This window comes from Chinchilla lanigera, unplaced genomic scaffold, assembly GCF_000276665.1.
Source record: "Chinchilla lanigera isolate Chin_1 unplaced genomic scaffold, ChiLan1.0 scaffold00092, whole genome shotgun sequence".
NCBI classification, from domain to species: domain Eukaryota; kingdom Metazoa; phylum Chordata; class Mammalia; order Rodentia; family Chinchillidae; genus Chinchilla; species Chinchilla lanigera.
In genome coordinates, this window is record NW_004955493.1 from 163,686 (window position 1) to 186,484 (window position 22,799).

General features: G+C 39.3%; 1 protein-coding gene across 6 annotated transcripts in view; it reads right to left on the bottom strand.

The window, feature by feature from the left end:
* The window catches only part of Dcun1d3 (DCN1, defective in cullin neddylation 1, domain containing 3), a 33,599-nt gene that overhangs the window by 10,460 nt on the left and 340 nt on the right, over positions 1 to 22,799 (bottom strand). For 2 of the 6 annotated variants that reach the window (XM_005405044.2, XM_013504830.1), the window contains exon 1: positions 22,531 to 22,766. The exons of 1 other annotated variant lie outside the window; for it this stretch is intronic. The gene's annotated coding sequence lies outside the window, so the exon portion shown is untranslated. Of the gene's footprint in view, positions 1 to 22,050; positions 22,106 to 22,217; positions 22,501 to 22,530; positions 22,767 to 22,799 lie in introns of those variants that run through there. 3 more of the 6 variants (XM_005405046.2, XM_013504831.1, XM_005405047.2) reach the window with 3 other exon arrangements.

The window sequence follows — 22,799 nt, forward strand, 5'->3', positions numbered from 1 at the left end:
AAAAAAAAAAAAAAAAACCAAAAAAAAAAAACCTGCTCAATCCATTCCACCAATCTAGAGCCTATTCAATAGCAAGAAGCCACTGACAGCTGCTGGAGTGTTGTGTTTTTTCCATGTTAGCAAAAAGAAATATAACTTTTCAATCAAGAGGCTACATCAAATGACAATCTATACCAGTGGTGGCAAACCTATGGCATGTGTATTCCAGCAGGCCGTTTCTACCATTGAAAACTCTTAAAAGGTCTGCCATCGCTGATTATACCATCTATGTGTGTTTAAATACGCTCTATGACATTTGTACAACAGCAAAATCATCTAATGACATGTTTCTCAGACCACATCCCCATCACTGAGTGACACACAACTCTGTACTACTGAGAATATATATTTGGTTGAGGCCTGAGAACTGAAGCCAGCCAGTGTGGGCGGGCTACACCAAATATTATTTGCCAAATACAAGTAAAACAACACACACATACTGTTATAAAGGTTCCAAACATCAGTGATTTAGAATATTTGGTCTCTAGGTATCCAAACTGAGCTACATGTTTACATGAGCTGTATTCTGCATGACTCAAAATAAGCAAAAATGTGCCATATCATTTCACTCACCCACAACTAGAAACATTTTTTTGCTGCCACTATTGTTCTGAGCAAGTCTGAATACTCACCTATGTACAAAGTAGGCATCACTGAGGGACATTAGAATTCTAAGAACACTTAGAATATCTGATTATCTTGGTCTAGCTTTCTCAGTAACTTTTCCTGTTTAAAACTAGAGCCATCTTGGATTTGTGTTCTGCAGCATGGTAATAAAAATGGCATGCCTGCTACACTCCTCTCTGATCCTCTTTTTATGTTTAGTTTGTTTTATGACGGTGCCTCATTAGATCCCACTGAAGGTGAACTACTGATTAGGTACTAATTTTTTGCTTCTAGGTAACATATGGATGTCTGCTACCCTAGAGGTTCACTTGATTGTTCCTAGCTGATTAGTCCTCAAACACCCAATTACCACATCAACTGCTCACTTTTCAGTCACCTTCTGAGGAGTTTAGCAGTCAGCAACTGACTAAAAAAATTGAGTTAAGATTAGATTTTTACATTTAAGTAACAGACAAGAAAGGAAATTGTAAAATGAATCAAAAAACGAGGAAGGAACCTTATACAAAGATGACAGATGACTGCCTGCAAATGTCCTAAAGGGGTACCTGAATAACCACAGATGCATAGATGTGGTTTCTAGAGTCACATAGCTCTAAGTAGGTCTCAACTTCATCACTCGGCAACTAATCAATTTCTTAATGTTTGCTAATTCTTACGGAAAAAAATCTAAACCAGTAAGACCACATTTATCAGCTTCTTCCTTGAGGTCCCTGATGCAGACTGACTACTAATGCACAGCAGACAGGAAAAAGAAAGAGGATCAGAAAAGATCCATACAATAAAACAATTCCTGCTTTCAATCACATTAGTAACCTGGTTAAAAAAATGACTAAGGCTTTCTTTCCTGCTGCCAAATTCAAAAGTATTACATAGTTATTCCATGAAGTTTAGAAAACACACAGCAGCATAAATTTAAGAAGTCAATGAATAATCCTATCACAACAAATATTTCAGAATACATCTTCTTGGGCTTTTATATAAGCACATACAGATAGCACACATAAATATATACATACATATACACATTATGCACAACAAACTTTAACAAAATGGAAATTACATTCTCTATCACACTGTGTAACCTTTTCCACTCATTATTTTTTATAAAAATCTTCCCCTTATAGTTTTAAAACAGCAGCAATTAAACAGTAGTACTCATATTACCACTAATGCTCCAACTATTCATGTAATCCATAGACTTTTTTTTTTTTTTTTGGTACTAGGAATCAAGCTCAGGACCTCACATTGCTAGACAGAGGTTGTACCACTGAGCTATATCCCCAGCCAACCCATAGACTATAATCTTCTCTTCAACTTGTCAAAAATCTAGTACAGCACTCCTGAGGAGGGCAAAGAGATTGAGAGACTCTATTAAAACATTTTTAATAGCCAGGGAAGTATTCCATTGAATGGGGATATCATAATTCGCCAATTTAATCCCTTATTGTTGGACATTTAGCTTGTTTCCAACAGCTCACTATGATAATACTGGGATAATAGAACATGCAGCTAAAATTCAGCACATTTACAATTTCCTAAGAATAAATTGCTAAAAGAGAAAGCAATGGATGAAAGAAGAGTAGACCCCCCCAAAAAAGATGTATATATATAAAATCAATCTGACTTATAAAAAAAGGAAGTCGATTTATTCAGGCAACACCTATGAGTGTGCATATTTCTCTCAACATCTTGTAGTATTTGCCAAATAATTCAATTTCCTTTAAAAAGAACTTTACCAAAAACACATTTGACATTATATTTAAGGAAAAATACTACACTACTAAAAGAAGACAGAAGACAGGTAGAGATTTTAAGAAAGTGTTAAATGATGGAGTGGGAAAGGATGCAGAAAAGAGATTAATCGTATGATTACTTCACTTATCTGAATTTCCTCACTATATTCTTTAAAAAGATGACCTCTTCACATATATCAGAAAAGAGAGAGGAAGAAATGGGAGGGGAGAAGGTGGGAGATAAGGAAAGAGAGAAGAAAAAAGAAAACAGGGAAGGGGATGGGAGGGGAAGAAAGGGGAGGGGAGGAGAGAGGAGGAGAGGAATGGAAAAAACGATGTCCATCTAAAGATTTAACGAATAATCAATCATCTCCTTACTAAAAGTTCAGCATCATGAATAAAAGGGTCTGGCCCACACCAGTGATGGAAAGCCTTTTAGAGCTTTCAGGGATACAAACTTCCCACTGCAGCATGCACGCCATAGGGTTGCCACCACTGAAGAGTCAAACACATTCCCAAGAAACAAAGAGGCTCTTTCAAAGGGCGGGCAGCCATTGAACCCCTGGAAATAGTTAATGGATTCAGTCCACGGACTTCTCATATGGGCTTTCAAGCTACAGACTGGATCAAAGGACATTACTGAATGTAGCAGCAAAGACTCGTCTACACCTAGCATCCAGGTTCTTGATCTGATTACCAGTTTTCACTAAAAGGTCCTGCTCCCTCACTCCTGGCTACAAGGCTGGTGGGATTTATAATGCAACATGTGACCCTGGCCCACCAAAGCCTTCTTTGGCCCTCGCTTCAATGATTAGATCAAGGATATGCTAAACCAGTCAGAGTGAATCTCAGCATTGAAAGAGTCATCTTACCATGCTACCAGGCAAAGTAACAACGTCAGAGGGTCAGTGAGGATGAAATAATCCCTCCTCACCACACAAGTCTGAGCTCTAACACATTTTAGAACTCAAGAATGAAACCCTTAAGTGGAAAACAGCACCGAAAGGCAAAAAGAAACTGAGTTTTGAAGGTATCATTTGTACCCTGTATCCAACTATATCTGGGATAAAGACAAAAGCCTGAACTTCAAAAATATGTGAGCCAATAAATTCCTTTTTTGCATAAGCCAGGTTATCAATTTTTGTCACAACTAAAAGACACAGCTATGTCACTCAGACTCCTACTCAGACAGCAGAGAAAGGGAAGACCTAATACACTTCTTGATTCATGCTCTTGGACCAACTTACTAGGCCACAATAAACCCAAAACAAAACATCGTTAAGAACCCTTAGCTGAACAAAAGGACAAACGATCCCTAGCTCATGAAAACGGTCAAGTTACATTAACCTTGTGGACCATCAGGATGCTATTTATAAGATGGTATGACTAATGAGCTGTAAGAGCCTCTGCAGTAACTTGTACCATCAGAGCCCTCCTTCAAGTAGATATGCCACAAGATGCCAATGGCTGTTTTATTCTATTAAACTAGACATATTTTCTGTCATCTTCATGTTCCCAAGGAGGAACCACCTCCCAAATCTCTGACATCATGTGAAAGGCAAACGTCTTTCTTTGTGCAATAATAATAAAATCGTCTAGCTGAAATAGATACTTGATCTAAATCATATCCTATGAAACTGAAAGACCAGACCTAATCAGAACCTGGCTATCTTCTTGGTTTCAATTACTATCACTGAAACAATTTCTGATTTTAAATGCTGGTCAATTTAGAAAGTAGTCAGGTTTTGAAGACAGGAAAGGCAGGAAATGCTTGAATTTATGGGCCTGCATTAGAAACAGATTCCCTGCAGGTTGAAACCTGAGGCTCTGCTCTGCTTTTTCTTTTTTAAGTTATTTATTTCCACAAATGCTTCTAGGGCAGTGATGGTGAATGTATGGCACATGTGCTGCAGTGGGCTGTTTGTATCACTAAAAGCTCTAAGAGGTTTGCCATCACTATTACAGGGTATAAGGCTCCAGGATACATTAACATGTGCAGAGACAGCAGATGACTAAATCTATCTATGCCTAATGGAAAGCATCACGATATGACAGCCTCAGCAGAGTAAGGCATCTAATGATTCCTACCCAGTTCTTCTTCACTTCCTGCCCAAGTGACTGCCAAAATTGCTACCATCCAGAAGCCACTGCAATGCTGTCTATTGAAACACTGCCCAAACAGGTCCCATTTTCAGAAAAGCCAGTGTATGAAAATTCCAAAACAAAGCAGCAGAACCAAAAGCTATTTTGATCATCAATAGACTTGAAAACCTAAGGACAAATTTTGTATCCAATGACAGAGTATCCATGGAAATACATCCAACTTTCCAAATTGCCATCAGTGTTTTGCCTGTATTGCAACCACATTCAATTCCTTCACCCAAAAACCAGTGGTACAAATACTGCAGTTGCTGCTGCTGCTGCTCCAATACAGTCCTACACCTCCTAAGAAGCACAGGACAGGCTCTGGATATAGAATGACCAGGATTGCACAACCTGATCCTTTCAGCTCTCTCAGCACACATGTAACTACCTAACACCTCAGTTTTCTCATTTAAAGACTGGGAAAATCAAAAGATCACTGTGAACAATAAAAGGTTCCTTTATATCAGATGGTGAGTTAAAATGCTGAGATGGATTTCCTGTTCTACCAATGCAAGTATCCTTTCAATTTAACTGAGGACAACGATTTTTTATTTCTTCACAGCCCAGACCTCCTTGAAATTTTTTTGATGACTTACTTATTGTCTGTTCTCCTTACTAATAGAGCTTTAATCCAGTGCACCTAAATTAGTGTTCGATAAGTATCTGCTGAATGAACAATAACCACTGATACTTACTGAGCACTCACTCTGTAGAAGGCACTACAGTCTATTGCTTTAAATGTGTTAAGTCATGACTGAATGATGAATCTGATATGCCTAGCTATCTCCCTAGCACAGTCAGTAACAAATGGCAGCTATTTACACCAATTCTAATAAAATGATGATGCGTAAATGATGATGTTAACAAACACAACAGTAAAGGGAGCCGACTCCTAAGGATGCAGACCTCAAAACTTCTCAAAAGCTGGTTCTCAAGGTCCAAACTCCTCCAGTTCTACCACTCCATTACCTTCAGAAAAGAAGAAAAGAGGGAACTATCTCTGCTCCAACTATTCCTGACCTCATCAGTTTCTCAGATAATGTGATACAAACACAGCATCTCAGCTAGCAGTTACAACTTCATCTATCCTTACTTCACAATCTAATTTTCTCTTCAAACACTGAAAGCCAGAATTTGAAACTGAAGCAAGGAGATATTCTGTCTCTTTCTAAACTACACCTTAGTCTCTTAAAAAAACTGAAATTATTAATGGAAATCACTCCTATCTTTTCTTTTACAAAGAGTGTCAATCCAAGGGCATAATCACACAATACTCTAGGAAGCCCCAACAAAAATCTTCAGATGCTGATCTAAATGGTGTCTTCTCCATCTTAATAAATAAAAGCATTCTACTGAAGGGGTTTGAGATACAAGAACAAAAGCCAACACCTTTTTTGACTAATGCTTACTGCTTGTTTGAAACCATGATTCAACTATTTAAAACATGGACTTACAGACAGTTTCATAGTTTTGAGCTGTTATTGCGCTATTTACAAAACCCATTTGATGATAGAGTGGCTTTTAATGCAGGTGAATGAAACCTATACCTTGTTAAAAGATGGTAATAGATGCAGCCAGTGAAGGTCCTCCCATTTCTTTAAAGCCATTGGAGACAATGAACAATGTTGCATACGACCACAAGAAATGGCCAAAAACTAAAGTACTAAACAGGGCTTCCAAAGCCAGACATACTTGCCAAGAAAGCAAACAGCAGATTCCACCTCCGCTTGCTGGCAGGCCCACACATTCTGCTTAACCATGTGAAACAGCCAGCTCTTGCTCTCCCCGCCCCCAGGCCCAGTTACAGAGAACAGCAACACTGGTGACTTTTCTAGATTATTTTATAAAAATAGAACTTCCAATTTTAGGTCCAAATCAAAAAGAAAAATAGCCAAAATTAGAAGTTTGTTTTAACACAATACATTGAAAATTACAAGTTTAAGTGCTGGTAGCTGAGGACAGGGTCTCACATGACCATATGATTTTTCAGTGAGTCATAAAAAAATAGTACGGGCTTGTTTATTGTTGATGTCCACCAACAATAGAATTACGAAGCCCACTTATGTCAGGTGATGGAAAACCACACTGACACTCCTCTTGTGTTTGTTTCAGTAGTGGCAGGAATGATACAAATGAACTACAGCAGTAACTTACAAGACAGAAGCATTAATAAACTTCTTTTGAGACTAGTCAAGAAACAGATAAAAGCCTGATTATGACTCATTTTTCAAAAGGGGGGATGACCTCTAAAACTTAGTAAGTCACTAACTGAAACATTTCTAGATTCAAAACACCCATTCTTGATTAATATACCTTTTTGTCAAAGTAAAAGCCAATTCAACATTTCACAGCAAGATGCTATCGTTTCAGTTACAAGACTCATTCTGGTGCAACTAGATGAGAACAACAAAGATTAATCTTTAGGCCTAGATGGATACTGTCATGATAATAAAGACCTCCCACTGAAAGGGCTTGTGGGCACCATAAATTATATAACAAATCCACTTCCGCCAGGCAGCCAGGATTAACTTCTATTCACCCAGGTTTTAACTCAGGATAGCCAATGGCTCATCAAAATGGAAGAGTCATTATTTGCCACTGCTCAGCAAAAGGCACAGTCATCTTTCTCACTGCAAATCAGTTTGCTGACATTAACTATTCATTCACTGCAAGAGAAGTCAACTCTATAATCTTAAAAAACTTTGGCACTTGTTTAGTCCAAACCAAAAAAGAAAAGCTTTTTAACAACCAGAAAGGAAGGGGCTGGAGATTTAGCTCAACAGCACAGCACCTGCCTGGCAAGCACAAGGTTGTGCGTTCAATTCTTGGTACCAGGAAAAAAAAAAAAAAAAAAAAACAACCAGAAAGGAAAATACTTCATTACTTTCTCCCCCCATAAGTTCTTCTTTTTCATTTTGTTTTTAATTGTTGCTTCTGACCCTCCAATGAGATACAACCATCAGCTGAAAATTTCAGGACCAAACTTGAAAGTTGCTTCTTTTTTGCACCAGGCACAATGCGAGGCATTTTCTAGGCATAATAGCATTTTATCTGCAGTTACCCTGAAAAGTTGGTACTACTGCTACTCCTATTTTACTGATGAGGAAATAAAGTCAGAAATGGAGCAACTATGCAAGTCCCTACTGTGTGACAGAAACAGGAAGCTCACCCAACATTCCAACAGCTTCCTAAGTTTCTGAATGTCCTTCAGTTAGAAATGTGTCTACTTCTGGGCAGTATGCTATAGGCAGAAGTGAGCATAGACTTGGCACATGACATCTCAGCCATCCTTTCCCTACCAAGATGAACCAAAACAATGACCAAGGCAGCACAGATGGTGCAGTACAAAAGTGAAATCAGGAACAGCATGGGTCTCGTGTGGTTGTATGGAGTACAGCACTATTCCACCTACTGATCTATATATGTTTGTAAGCAATAAACTTTTATAGAGTAAGTCAAACTTTGAAGTTCTAACTCCTCAATATCCCTCCCTCCCGTCTTTAGTACAATACCCTCACAAAAGGTTTTCCTACTTCTAACCTCTCTCCACACTGCTACTCGAGTAATCTAACACACACACACAGTAGGCATATCATAGTCCTACTTAATTTAACAGCTCCCCTTCACCTACAAAATGAATTCCAAACTCAACAAGGTATTGAAAGCTCTTTAGCCTCAACTGCTGTCATTATTTCCCCCCCTTTCATTCCAGGAACCACAGGCATACTAAAACATCTGTCATTCCCAAGATGTCATAGCTCCTGTGTCTCTACAGTTTCACACAGAACTGTTTCACACAGAACTCAATGCTTCCTCATTCTGCATTTTCTAGTCTTGCTCCTTTAAGCCTCATTCAGATTTTCTTTCTGCAGGACTCTTTCCTGCTGACCAAGTACCTCTCTGCCCCTCAGCACCTGCATCTGTAGCACTGATATTTTTAAGCACCAATTTTACAACCCTGCCTAATTGTTTTTGTGTCTGGTGTTCCTACCATACTATAAGGTCCTTAAGAACAAAATCCTTAAGAGACACTCAAATTTGTTGGAATGAATAGCTGGCAACATATGAACACATTTCATTCAGATTACCTATGCTTCACTTTAAATACAATTACTTTGAATACTATGGTGTCTGCGTTACATTCTCAAGGCCAAAATTCTGTAGCTTTCAAGACTGGTTTTGAGTTTCAGAAGTCCCCTATGAATGATATGCATTCCATCTAGGAAATCCAGTCCCTTGCTTATGTACTTCTAACTGGAAAACTACAAAAATCTGGTGGTTCTTGGGGAGAAAATATCTTGTATCTGCTTGGAAATCTTAAGCACTGTTAAAAGTGTGTTTTTAATTCTTTTTTCTCTTGAGTTGCTTGGCAATCGAAAGCTTTTTTGCTTAAGCAGGTTACATCACAAGTACTAAATGCTGGATACTTTGAGAATTTTCTGTTGGATGAATCAATTCAAATATCATACCCAAATAGTAAAGGCATAAATGAGAAGAAAGGGTTTAGGCCAAATTACAGGGAAGGAAAGACCATTTCCTTCCAAATGCGGAAAAGACAACTGGAAAGATTTTTACCTATTGCATAACTTTTCATTAGCTCTTTTTGCTGGGCCAAACAATGGTTGAGAGTTAGGGTTAGGGTTAGCAAATACTCTGATAAACTATAAACAACTCCAATTTTTTGACTAGAGTTTTAAAGTCAGAAAATGAGTAAAAAATTAAGTCCGAAGTTAAATGTGCTTATTTTACTTTTTATTTCAAGTTACCATGGAAGTTCAGATTTTCAGCATCCTGAAAGAGAAAAGATTGTGGGTGAACCAGAAAGTTATTCTACCATAAGAGAGCCATAAAATGGTGCTGAAAATATGCCAGAACATCTTCGAAAGGTACTGAATTCTATCACCATGTTTGTACATCTTTCTTTCTGACTCTATGTTCTGTCTTTTTAAAAAAATGTGAGGTCTTTAATGCTTATGCTTTTACGGAGATTATAGTACCACGGAGATAATTATTTGTATGATTAGGAAAGAATAATCTTCTTTCATGTGGCTCTCATCTTTAAAAGCCCAACTGCTCGGCTGCCCACAACAGATCTTAACCAAGACACATTGATCCACAGGCAATTTCCCAAGAAGAAAATAAACAACCCCACTCTAGCTTTACAAAATATAGACTGCAGACCAAGGGCAAATGTCACAAACCATGCCCATCCCTTCTTAGAATTTATCCAGCCTCAGTCATTATCTATAAATAATGAATAACTTCTACACATCAAGAGAAATGAACTATTTCAGTATTGTGATATCTACCCTGTGTAAGGTGGTCTTGTGATTTTTACAACCAAGGAGAAAGGTAAATTGTTTGATTAGAATTCAAATAAAATCTGTTCAAAGGATACTTGCTACAGCTGCATGGCATGAAATAAATCTCAGCAGGAACAGAAAATTTTAACCTTGCAAAACATAGTCTTCAGTAAAAGTCTTTTTCCTTTTCTCAGTGTGCCTAGTAATACAGGTCACAATTTTCCTCAGGAGACACAAGAGTATGAAAGACAAAGTTAAAATTGTATGAGAACTTGAGGCATGCAACACTAGATCCCACCTCATTTGGGAAACATCCAAGAGTTCCTTATTTTGAACTGTGTAAAAGACTGGGGATGAAGCATATATTTGTAAAGTGCTTGCCTAGCACACTCAAGCCTTGGGTTAGATCCCCAGCACTACAAAAAGTTCATCATGGTGTATTACATAAATGAAGTAAAGCTGGGCTGTTTACTTCATTACATAAATGAAGTAAACATGGTACAGCATTCACGAGGCTAAGGCAAGAGGATCTTCAGAGTTTGAGGCCAGCCTGGACTACAGAGCAAGACCCTGTCTCAAAAAATAAATAAAATGAATGAATGAAGTAGGAGAAAAATTTATCACTGTCACCATTTTGTTCTATTTTAACCTAATCTTGATAGGAAAACAGCACAAAAAGGTAACAGGCTTGAAGGAATGATTACAGAAATTGATTATAATCAATAAACAACTGGACAACCTACTTTCCAGGTCCCTTTCTGTCTCTTTTAGACAGAAGTTGTCTTTCCCCTTAATAAATATTTCCTGTCTTAAAAAAAAAAAACATTAAACAACTTAAATCCTGGTCCATTATGCTGAGTTAATTTAAAAAGAGCACTTGTAAAACACACCAAACACTAAATGCAGGTGAAGAAAGATGACAATGTTAAGATACACAGAAAACGCCCAAGGAGTACAGGTAACTAAGGCTTTAAAAAAAACAAACCAGGGGGCTGGGGATTTAGCACAGCGGCACAGTGTCTGCCTGGCAAGCGCAAGGTCGTGAGTTTGATTCCCAGTACCGGAAAAAAAACCAAAACCACACACAAAAAAAACCCCTTCACAAACCATAGACGAAAAGCAGCTTTCTCAGCTTCTACTACTCAATAGACATTACTGGGGGGAAAAGTATCTCTCACAATAGATGTCATTTCTACCAAAACTGGTACCTTAAGGCCTCCACTATATTGAATTATGAGCAAAATGACAGAAAGTGAAATGAAATTTTTAAATACTGTCTATCTCCATGTTTAACTTTACATGTCACAATGTTCCTTTAAAGAAGTTTCCAATAATAAGTAATTGTAGGTCAGCTTTTGAGATGGGGCAGAGCCTCAGCCTTCCAGAGCTTTGAATTCATGTACTAGCTTTGGTGTAAGAAAAGTGGTCAGACTTCTTTTTGTTCCCAACAGAACAAATCAGACTCTATTCCTACCATAGGAATGGAATTTAAAGTCAATCCAGGTAGTGGGGGAACTGTTAAGGCTGAAAGAGGAAACAATATTATCCACTGTTTTCTCATTATTTGAAAAAAGGCACTGTTACTATGTCTGTATTTTAAATCCTACACATCCTACCTATGAGTATTTTTCATCATGAACACACATACAGAAATGTGTCAATTTGCTTGAGTTACATAAGTCTTTAAATGTGCTCAAATTTGGACCTCTTTCACTGTGGCCATGACAACACAGACTTCATTAAGTAAGGTGACACTGCACCAGAATTGTTGAGTTCTGGAATTTATAAAATTTAGTCATTCCTACACTACCTTATGCTCTTACATGTTCATTTACCATCCCAATTACTATTTACACCTAGTATTTTTTAAAGCTTGAAAAAAGTATTTCCTTTTCTATCATTCTTATCACTATTATCCATTTGGTCACAGGTGTTATATGCTAGTTATGTCTTTCACTAACATTCATTAAAAACAGAGAAAGCAGGAAGATAGAATTTTTGCAAAAGGGAAGGGTACCAAAGGATGGAGAGAAGAAGAGAAGGGAAGGGGATAAAAAATATTAAGATGTGTTATGTGCATGTACTAACTTCCCACAATGAATGTAATCATTATGTACTGCAAACATGTACTAATTTTTTAAAAAAAGAGTAGCACCAGGCATGGTGGCACATGCCTGTAGTCTCAGCACTTGAGAGGCTGGGGCAGGAGGATCATTGTGAGTTTGAGACCAGCCTGGGCTACAAAGTGAGCTCAAGGCCAGCCTAACTGCATAGCAAGACCTTGTCTCAAAAAGACAAAAAATACATACATACATACATACATAACTAAATATAAAAGCCATTTGGCTATTTTTTTATTATTATTATTTTTTGGTACCAGGAATCGAACTCATGACCTCAGGCTTGCCAGGCAGGTGCTTATGCCGCCGAGATATATTCCCAGCCCCCATGTGGCTATTTAAAAAAGAAAAAAATCTAGCAAAAAAACCAGTCAATAAAAAGTATTCACTAAGAACCACCAAAAATCATCTTGCATACCATCAGCATACAAAAAAAGCACATTCTGGCATGCTCACTTCAGCAGCACATATATTGAACGTGTAGCCAAAGTCATGCTTTGAGAAACAGTAATTTAGTCCTAAATCCTATGTCTCAGTTAAGGAAATAAAAGAGAAAACATGACCAGCTCAGAGACACAGCACCTGGGAGCAATCTAGGCTACAACTGAAATAACCAGCAGCAGTCTCACTACTGTAGAGTCTCCAGATGCTTTGAGCTGTCTGGAGGTTGAAGGCCAGGAGACCCACCTCAGGAGGTGAACAAGGAGTAAGCCTTGAGAACTTAGGAGCCCTTTGCACGTGGATCTTGACTTTCCACTATCTCTGAGAAGCAACATACAAAACATGGTATTTACCAACTAACTCGCTCAAAGATTGTATGGATTGGCTGAAATAGATCTATCTTCTTTCACAGTCTCATGTGGTTTTGCCCAACTCACTGAACTTCAAGGGATATGACCAAAGATAAACATGTCTCCTGGGTTAGTTTCCTAATTTTTGATCAACAGTGTCCTAATCCCTTACCCTCACAGTTAGACTCATACAGGCTCTATAGGGTTTCAGGAAAAGATTTTCCATCTCTGGGTTTTAGGTCAGCTTTGGAAACAGGCAGGAAGTTTCCATTACAGAGCCACTCATGTATTTCCCAGACATCCAGAGGGCAGGTTTTATTTTCAAGTGATAGATAACTTGTATCTGTACACCTAGCAATGTTTTATACACTGTCCCATACTTTCAGCCATAGGAAGAAATAAAACGATATAGTTCCTAGCTTTTTACAAGTTGTGGCTCTAGGTAAGCTCTGCTATGTGTACCATATAGCTAACAATAAACATTATTAAATGTCATTAAATGTTTATTTATACGCCAAGTACTTCGCCATGTTCTTGAAATACACTTTCTTATTTAATTCTCACAACTACTGGCTTTATTTATCTTCATTCTATACAAAATTGACCTGAGGCTTAGGGATAAGTAGCTCATCTGCATTTCAAGTGGCAAGTAGGTGGTCACATTCTAGACCTATACTCTTTTTTTTTTTTTTTTGTACCAGGAATCTAACTCAGGACCTTGTGCTTGCCAGGTAGGTGCTGTGCTGCTGAGCGATTTCCCCAGCCCAAGACCTATACTCCTCATGTACTATGTATACCTAGTCCTTTAAAAGTCATTTAAAAGGTAATGTGTGTGTATCTGACTTATTAGGTTAGCTTGTTTCTTACTTTAGGTAGATCTAAGTGCACTTGTGAAGTTCAACAATATAGCACACTCTGGGAATGCTATGTTCATATTGAATTAAAAGTTTACTTCTTATAGTCTGATGCTATTGAATATGTGGTATCTACATGTCAAAAAACACTATCAAATAATAATGCACATTGTTAAATATCATCTAAATCAAGGGTGGGTACTTACAAGATACAAAACTGGAGAACTACTGTGGTAAAATAAAAAATATATTTGGCCTTTGTCCTTGGTTCCTGCCAGTTCCTAAAACATTGGAATTTCCTAAAACTCTTGGAATTTCCTGATTGCTATGTCTTTTGTTATTCCTGAAGAGGCCCTTTGGACCACACCTGAGTTTATGCTAACAGGTTGCTTTTTTCTCCTAGAATTAAAAATTCTAGGTTTGAAGGGTGGGACTGGCCAAACCAGAAAGGAGCACAACATTAGATTATATGCCCTACTTTCTGACTTGTGGGCAATTGGAGACAGTTCAATCACCAATGGCCAATGATCACACTTATGTAATAAAAATCTCAATTAAAAATTTGAAACAATGAGTCTGGAGAATTACTACGTTGGTGACCACACTGGTGTGCTTTGTAAGCACTTTACCACTGAATTATATCCTCAGCCCAAATTCTATCTTTTATAGTGAAACTACAGTTCTAAAAAAATCATGCATTGGCTGAATTCTATTACTCATGCTAGCAAATCTTCAAACCTGAGGAGGGAGGTCACAGAATTTGGGAATACTCAGTACCTATAGCTGGCATCTAAAATGGGGCAAAATCTTGTGGGGCTGAGTTATTAACATGTGGGTTCTGTGCTAACTTCTGATGAGATCAGGAGCATCAGGGAGGTATGCCTGTAGACTCTGTGCTAATTTCAGACAGTATCAGAGCTGAATTGCTGCACACTATCTTGCTGCTAGAGCACTGTGGAAATGATATAATTAATAACCTATGAAAAAGAGGCTCATATTAAAATCAATATCACTGATGCTTAGAAGCCACTTCCTTACTTGATCTAATAAAAAAGTCTACTCCTTTCACTCCTTCAGAGCACTGCTTAGTGTTCTGGCACCTAGTTTCAGGCCCTCTGGATAGATTCACAAGTGCTAGTAGAATAAAAATTTTTTTAAAAGACTGATTTAACCTACTAAAGAAAACACTGATGCTGTAGAAATGCAAAATTAAAAATGACTGCTAGTGGTGGTTGTTATTTATTTCATGTTTATTATCCTTCCCATAAGTCAGTCATGAATTACCTCAAAAGTTTACATTAACTGTTCCTCTGAAAAGTAGACACTGTTAAATGATAATAGCCACCACTTGGTATTTCTCTTCATTCTGTAAACTCTAAAGAACCCAGATATATTATTTATTTTACTTATCAACTTCTGATTTGTGAAAATAAAAGTCCTAAATTAAAAGAAATTAAAAAAATAAAAGACCAGAATGCCATCAGCAGTCTATCATGAATGACCAGTCAATCCTGAAGACTAACCTAGTCAAACCAGGCACTGTATCCCCCTGTTCACCTCTGTGCAGTAGAAATAGACCTTCCAGTTGGGGGTGGGGTGGGGAGAGGACTTGTGGTCAGGACTCTGGGCAGGGTCATCATATTGCCCAATTGTATTCCACAGGTCCCTGTGCTTCCCCAGAGTTGGGCAATCTTGTGGGCCTGCTCCTTTCCAACCCACCGCTGCCTCAGGAAGTACCATTATTAGCAGTTTCAACTGTTTCTCTGCTGGTCTACTGTGGACAGGTCTCTTTCCCATCACCATCCACCTCTGCCTCATAAGCTGACTCCCCCTCAACTAACCCAGCCATGTTAGTGCTTCTGGAAAAGCCTTTAAGTTTTTTCTTCTGCAAAGGTTAGGAAACCATAAGCATAATTCTCTTTTCCATGGGCATGAACTGTAACCAACTGTTTTGAGTAAATATCTGGATAAGTGACTAGGTATTTGAAAAAAAACTGACTTGCTAAGATAAAAGAACCATGGGAACATTCTTAAACGTGGACACAGAGGGCCAGGCACAGTGTGCATTCCTGTAGTTCCAGCTACTTGAGAGGCGCAGGAGGATTACAAATTGAAGGCCAGGTTTAACAACTTAGTGAGAACCTGCCTAAAATACAAAGGGCTGGGTTCAAAGCACTTGAGGTCCTGGGTTCAAAGCATTTAAGGACTGACAAGAAAAACAAACAGGACACAGAGCTTTCACCATATAATACCTAACTTTTGAATTCCTTTCACTGAGGAAAAGAAAAGTCACTACAACTGAGAAAAATAACTCTTTAGAAGGCCAAGACTTCCAGCATGTCCTTGATTCTGATCCTAGGACCCACACTCTGTATGTAGAGTCCTGGCACCATCATTCAGGTGGTATATACCTAATACCCTACTCCTGTTTAAAGAGCACCTACTAGGTGGTAATCTAGTAGACATAAACCAAGTGATTACTTTGAAAGCAGTCACAAATATTAAAAAATAGGGAGTGTATACCCACTGTGGTTACTTCTGCAGAGTGGTTCAATGGCTACATGTGAATTTTCCTATTCAGATTTCAGAGTGGTCACTGGGAAAAGGAAGTAGTACCATACACTTTTTAGCATTCTGCACAGGTACTCTTTAAAAATCTCAATTCTTGAACTTTTTTTTTTTTTTTTTTTGGAGACAGGGTTTTGCTATGCAGTTCAAACTCATGGCCATCCTTCCACCCCAGCCTCCCAAGTGCTGGGATTACAGGCATGTGCCACCACACATTGCCTACTTGAATGTAATGTGGTCACTTTCAGAAATTTTGAGGCAAAAAGGCCAGCTCTTTAAGTACTGAAAAATCTCTGCTAAACTAGGGAGCTCTCATCACATTACTTATTAATAACTTTGCTTCACCTATGCCACAAGAGTCCTCTCTAAAAAATTAATCATTTGTGACCAAATGTTTGAGTAAAGAACCCAGGCACATAGAAGACCAAACACCAAGGATTTAATTAGACTCAAATCCTATTGAGTGTCTACAGGGACTTGAGAGGCAGTGTAACTGAGAGGACAAGAATCAGTGCTGAGAAGATCTGTTCTTTGCTCTGTAACTTTCTCATTTTGTTTTCCCATTAAAACCACTGCTTCCCAGCCTCAGAACATTTTATTCAACTGAAATCTTATGAAGAAAGGAAATAAAATATTATAGGAACTTTTTCCAGGGTGAAGCGGTGGCATAAAGTAGAAGGAAGAGAATAAAACTCTCACATCCCTGCCACACGCATACTCCGGCAATAGCCCCAATGAGGGCTCCTTAAAGTTCAGCTTGGAAAAAAAAATTACACTTCACAGCCAAAGGTTCTGCAAAGATCTGACTTTTTCCTGTTTCTTCCTAAACTGGAGGAAGTAGAATTAACTACACTAGTCTTAAGTACTGCACAGCATCAAAATTAGAAATCACACACCAGCTTACTTTAGGTTAACACTGCAGAGTCTAAGTCAGTGATGGTTAACCTTCTAGCGCTTTCAATGATATAAACAGCCTGCTGTGGCATGCATCCGATAGGTTTACCACCACTGGTCTAAGCCATTCATGAATAAAAACTAAACTGAAAGGTACAGTACAACAAAATTTTGACGCTTAACTGTGTAGATGCAATCTATTGCTAACATAAGGGGAGCGTAGGTCTTTTGAACATAAGGTCTCTTAGACTAACAGGCAGAGAGAGGCAATGGCTAGAAGATGCTGAACACTCCCCAAACTTGAAAAGTCCTTCACTATGCAGTGGTGCTATCCATGATCCTCAGTCAGTCATCAGATCATTATGGATCTACAAGTCTCACTAACAGAATTATTTCCATTTGCCAGGTCCAAAGGTTGCATCTCGTGGCAGGGCAGAACATGAGCATGGTACTTCCCAAAGCTATTCAATCCAGGTGCTCATGTAACAATTCAAACCCAACATAGCACAACCTGAAGAATACTCATGAGCAAGAGCAAGCAAGTCCTCAGGGGGCAGGAGTTGTTAACATATTCACCTATCTATGCAACCAGGTTGGTATTCAGGTGACTTATTTTGCCACAAGAGCTAATCATACCTCAAGACTGATTTACTGAGCTTCCCTATACTGATGTATGGTATTTAAATAAGGTCTCATTTACATACATCTTAAAATAACTGAGCATTTTTCTCAAAGCCATTTTTCCTTTTAACACAGTACAACTACAAATAATTAAGAATTTGAGCCATTTCCAACATTTTCTCTCATTATTCCCTCCCAAATCTTATCCACCTAAAAAGAAATAGAAAAACAAACTATCACCTAGAAAAACAAAAGAACTAATGAAACTAGATTTGGGATGAAGGACACTAACTCAAATTACCCTGGTCTGTTGTGCAAAGAGCTTTAGAACACTGTCCTAACATTAAGAACTGATTCTGGATCACTGGTATGAACATCTGTAAACAGACACAAAGACGTAATTACAAGCTATCAAGAGCTAAGGAAACAGGAGCTACCACGTAATTGCCATTGTTTCAATCTGAGTTACCACTTCTTCACCTCAAAACAACTGGCAGCCAGGGTACAATTAACTCTCCTTACTGCAAAACATATATCAAAACAGTGGCAAAATCAGATTAACTTTAAGTCATCTAATGCAGTGCAAAACCACTTACCCACAACCCCAACAGCAAGTGGCATCAGTTGACTTTCTAAGTTGTCCGCCTTTCAGAAGAATTTGTCCAAAAGAAACCAAAGTTTAAGAAAAAAGTCACTGGTACCCTAGATTATAAGGATGGCTCAGCTCCAAAATTTCAAATTCACTTAGATTTGCAGATTCTTTTCCCCAACACAATCAGTAGCCATTGTAGAAGTCAAAGGCTTCTGTCTGTGTTCAAGTCCCCTCCTACCCATCCACCCTCTTTCAAAAATTAGAAAAGAGCCACCAGTCTCCAAACTGCCTGATGAAATTTCAGCCTACAGAATATTTCCATACTTGAGTTATATATAATAAGCCATTGAAGCAAAAATGAATAGTAGTAGCTTAATAACCCATCAGATAGAGCAGGTTATGCCCAGCACTGACATATGAAAGTCCAAAATCTTTAACCTGGCTTCAAACTACATGCAAGCATACACACACACACACACACACACACACACGCACCTACCTCACTACCAATTTTCTACTCCTTTGGAAAACTCTTTGGTATAGATAGTGGAGTCTATCGTTGCCTGGTTGTAACTATTCACTTTAGTTATTTGCTTGCTAAGATGTTCTCTCTGCATTCAAGTTAGAATTCAATAATACATGAGTCTTAGCAGTGATGGCGTACTTTTAGAGCTTTCAATAACAAAAAGGCCACTGCGGCACCCGTGCCATAGGTTCGCCACCACTGGAAGCCATTCACTATATCCTGTTTAGCACAGGACTGCCCAGAAAGCTCTATTCAAGTTGGTTTTTAACAATCCATCTATAGGTGTTACTGGAGTACTAGGACTTAAAACAGGTGACAGTCCTCAGTTTCTGATTTATCTCACCAAACTCAAAAAAGGTTTTAACCTTTTTTTCTGAGTTTAGTACCAAAACACCAAGCAACACTTAAATCTCTTAACTACTGGCCCAAAAGGCTGATTCACTTAAAGAACACACTCATCACTGTTGTAGGGTTCAAAAGAACTCCAAAAGGCATATTCCCCAGCCCACTGTGATGTCTCAGACTGCCAGGTCAAGGAGTCATGCTTAGGTGTTTCAAGTGAATAATATGGTCAAGGTAAGCCTCAAAAGTAGTAGACTATTGAAGATGAATGTCCCGAACAGAAGGCAAAAGTAGGTTACATTCGTTGGTCACATGCCAACCCAAAGATGCCAACAAAGTGGAAATGAGTCCCACAGTGGTCATTATTGTAATCCACTGAACGAACTTTTAGCACCAACCTACATCTCAGCTAAGTGTTATTAGTCATCAGGAGGACGAACAAGAGTGGAATTACTGCAATATAAACTTTGCTTTATATTGAAACATAACTTCAAACTGAGATCTTCACGGTCACCTTTGTAACCAAACAGGGGCATATTATTACCATGCTCCCAATCCTTCAACCTTAAGGTCACAGAGATGGAAGACTCATACTACCACACACTCAAAGTAGTTATACAATTTTAAATAGCAGCATAAGACAAATAAGGAAAAATGTGTGCCCTCAACTGAATATCCCACTTAGTTTGAAACACCTAGTAGATTTATATGCCAGAAAAGGCTCAGGTGATCACTGTCCTTTTTAAATGCACCTGCAAAAATAATAAGTGATAAGAACCTCAGAAAGGAAACAGCTAGGCATGGTAGTACATACCTGTAATCCCAGCACTTGGGAGACTGAGGCAAGAGGACTGTTGCAGGTTCAAGGCCAGCCAGAACTACACAGTGAGGCCTTGTCTCAACCCACCCCTCCACAAGCAAAGAAAGGATACAGAATTTATCAGAAAGGAGCCTTATTGTCTATTTCCTCTTCCTTCTTGCTCTTGTCTACTTATCCTGAGCCCCACAGCTTCTCTGACCCTGTGTCTTTTCATTCAACTTTCACTCACTTGGTTCTGGATCTTACAGCCTACTAGTGTCCCCTTCTTCCCAGTCCTTGGAACTGGTCAACCTAATTACACAAGTTTCTGCACTAGCTGTTCCCAGAACTTTGTAAGTCTGCTCCTCTTACTATGATTGGCTCCTATTAAAGGCCAGGGATATAGCTTAGAAGCACAGCGCCTGCTTGGCAAGTGCAAGGTCCTAAGTTCAATTCCCAGTACCAATAAATACATAAATAAATGAAGTTCAGTATAAGTGTCACTTCCATTTTATTGTTTTGTTTTATTTTGGTTTTTTGAACAGGATCTCACTAGATAGTCCAGACTGGCCTTGAACTCACTATGTAGCTCAGGCTGGCCTAGAACTCACAATCTTCTTGTCTGTTTCCCAAGCACTGCAATTACAGATGTGTACCATCAGGCCCAGCTAGGTCTTTCTCTACTGTATTGCCATTAGACACTTTCTATCACATCACTTACTTTCCTTAGTACTTAATCAAAATCGGGTTTATTTGCTTATTATTTGTTTCTGTCCCACCCCCTACTCAAAGTTTCTTGAGAACAGACCTTTTGCTTAACCTTTATACACCCAGTGCCCAAAACCCCAGCTAGCACTTAGTAGTCAGTCAATAAATGCTTGCTGAATGAATGAATTTTGAGCTTTTTATTGAATAGTAAACTAACAAGGTTATGAATAAGAACAGTAGTCATTCTTTCATTGTATTTCTGTGAAATGCCTAAACAGTTACTTGTACAATCAAGCATTAAATATTCTATTTTATCAGGCCTGAAAGCCCTGATAAATAGGACAGGACTCTTCTCAGCATCAGAAGAACATCTGTTATGATAATTCTTCTAGCAGTTTGCTTATCCAGCTCAGTTACAGATGGACAGGATTTATGCACACTTTCTAATCAAAGTACCCCCAAAATGTAGGCATTAGCTCTCAAAGTTATTAAGAAAGTTTCAGATTTGACAAATTTCTACAAAAATAAACACCAAAACAGGAATCATTACCCTTCATTCTGAAATCCATGACAGGCTAGATAGAGTCCTACTTGGTAATTCTTTTTTAGTACAACAGAAAATCAACAAAGAATCCTTCCTAATCTTTGCTTTCTTCAATTTTTTCCACATCTATTATTGGTTTGTATTCTTTTTAAATACAATACAGATCACAATGCCTCATTTAACACCACCTGTACACAAAGGACCCGCTAAATAAGATGAAAATCAGCCCCAGTCCATTGTGTCACTGAAGATCTGTGTGCCAGACATACTAACAGAGAAAAAGATTAAAAAGCTATTTCCAATTGTAGAAACAAAAAAAGTAATATGGGGTTTTCTGCTCTCTGAAGCGCATCATGAAGTGTGGGCGGAGAGAAACAGAAATCCAGAATTAGACTAACATCAAATCATTTTGGAAAGAGTTGACAATATGTAAATTCTCACACGTAAAGTATTTACAGCAAGAGACCTTGATTCTCAGGCTATGATACCATTCAGGATTCCCTGCAAGGGCTATGGAATTCTAGTATTCATAAAATAAAATGTTCATTATAATCGGGAGCTAAGAGGCGTTCAAACTCCCAATGTGAGACAGCTTGCAACTGAAGTATTACAAAGCTTGCAGTAAGATCTGGGATAGAGGCGGAACACCAAATTCGAAAGAGGTAACCAAGGTACTAAGTGACATAAAGGGGGTAGGGCTGCTGCGAATGCCACTCAGCCGGAGAATTAAAGTGGAAATGAGGGGTGTGTGTGGGGAAGGGTGAGGGGGATGGAAAAAACAATACATTTATCACCCCATCCCACTTCCTATACAGGATACAGGCAAAACCTCCAGCCCCATTACCTCAGACACAGATGGTTATCGCTTACAGCAAAGGTGCACAGAAAGGCCTCCAGGTCTGAGCCCCTTAATTCCAAGGCTGTTAACGATTAGAGAAGGGTGGGGGTGGGGACGGAAATGAGGGCGGAGGGAGCTGGAGATTCACCCACCACCACCCCTTGGGCTCCTACCTCACCGCGCCGAGCCGGGACGTGGGACCAGAGCCTGCACCCGCTCCAGGGCAGCTCCGGCCCCGCAACCCGAGGCCCTGGGTTGAGGGGTGCTGGCGGTTGGGAAGCAGGGACAGTGGCTAAGTTTTCTGAGCCCCGCTGCTGACACGCCACAGGCTCCCCTCACAGCCTCTTCTTCCAGAGAGACCCGTCCAGACAAGGCGCTGATTTCCACTCCTCCCTTCCACCCCTCTTTTCTCGAAGGAACCCAACCCCCGCCCCTTCATCTTCAATGCTCTCCCCTTTTCCTCAACTCCCCCCCTCCCAAACTCACAGCTGCTCCAGAGGTTCCTCCAGTCAAACCCTTTCTGGAAACGACGGCGGCCTGGCGGATCCAAACCACCTACCATCCCCGCTCGCGTTTCCAGGCTCCCTACCCCCGCCGCCGCCGCCTCTTCCACCACTGCCGCCGCCTCCTCTTCATCTGCGGCCCACCGGCGGCGACCGTCCCGAAACCCCGCCCCCTCCATCGCCTCCTGCATCATCACTTCCGGTAACCCCGCCAGCCGCCAGCTCCAGGAGAGAGACGGGAGGGGGGCGGGG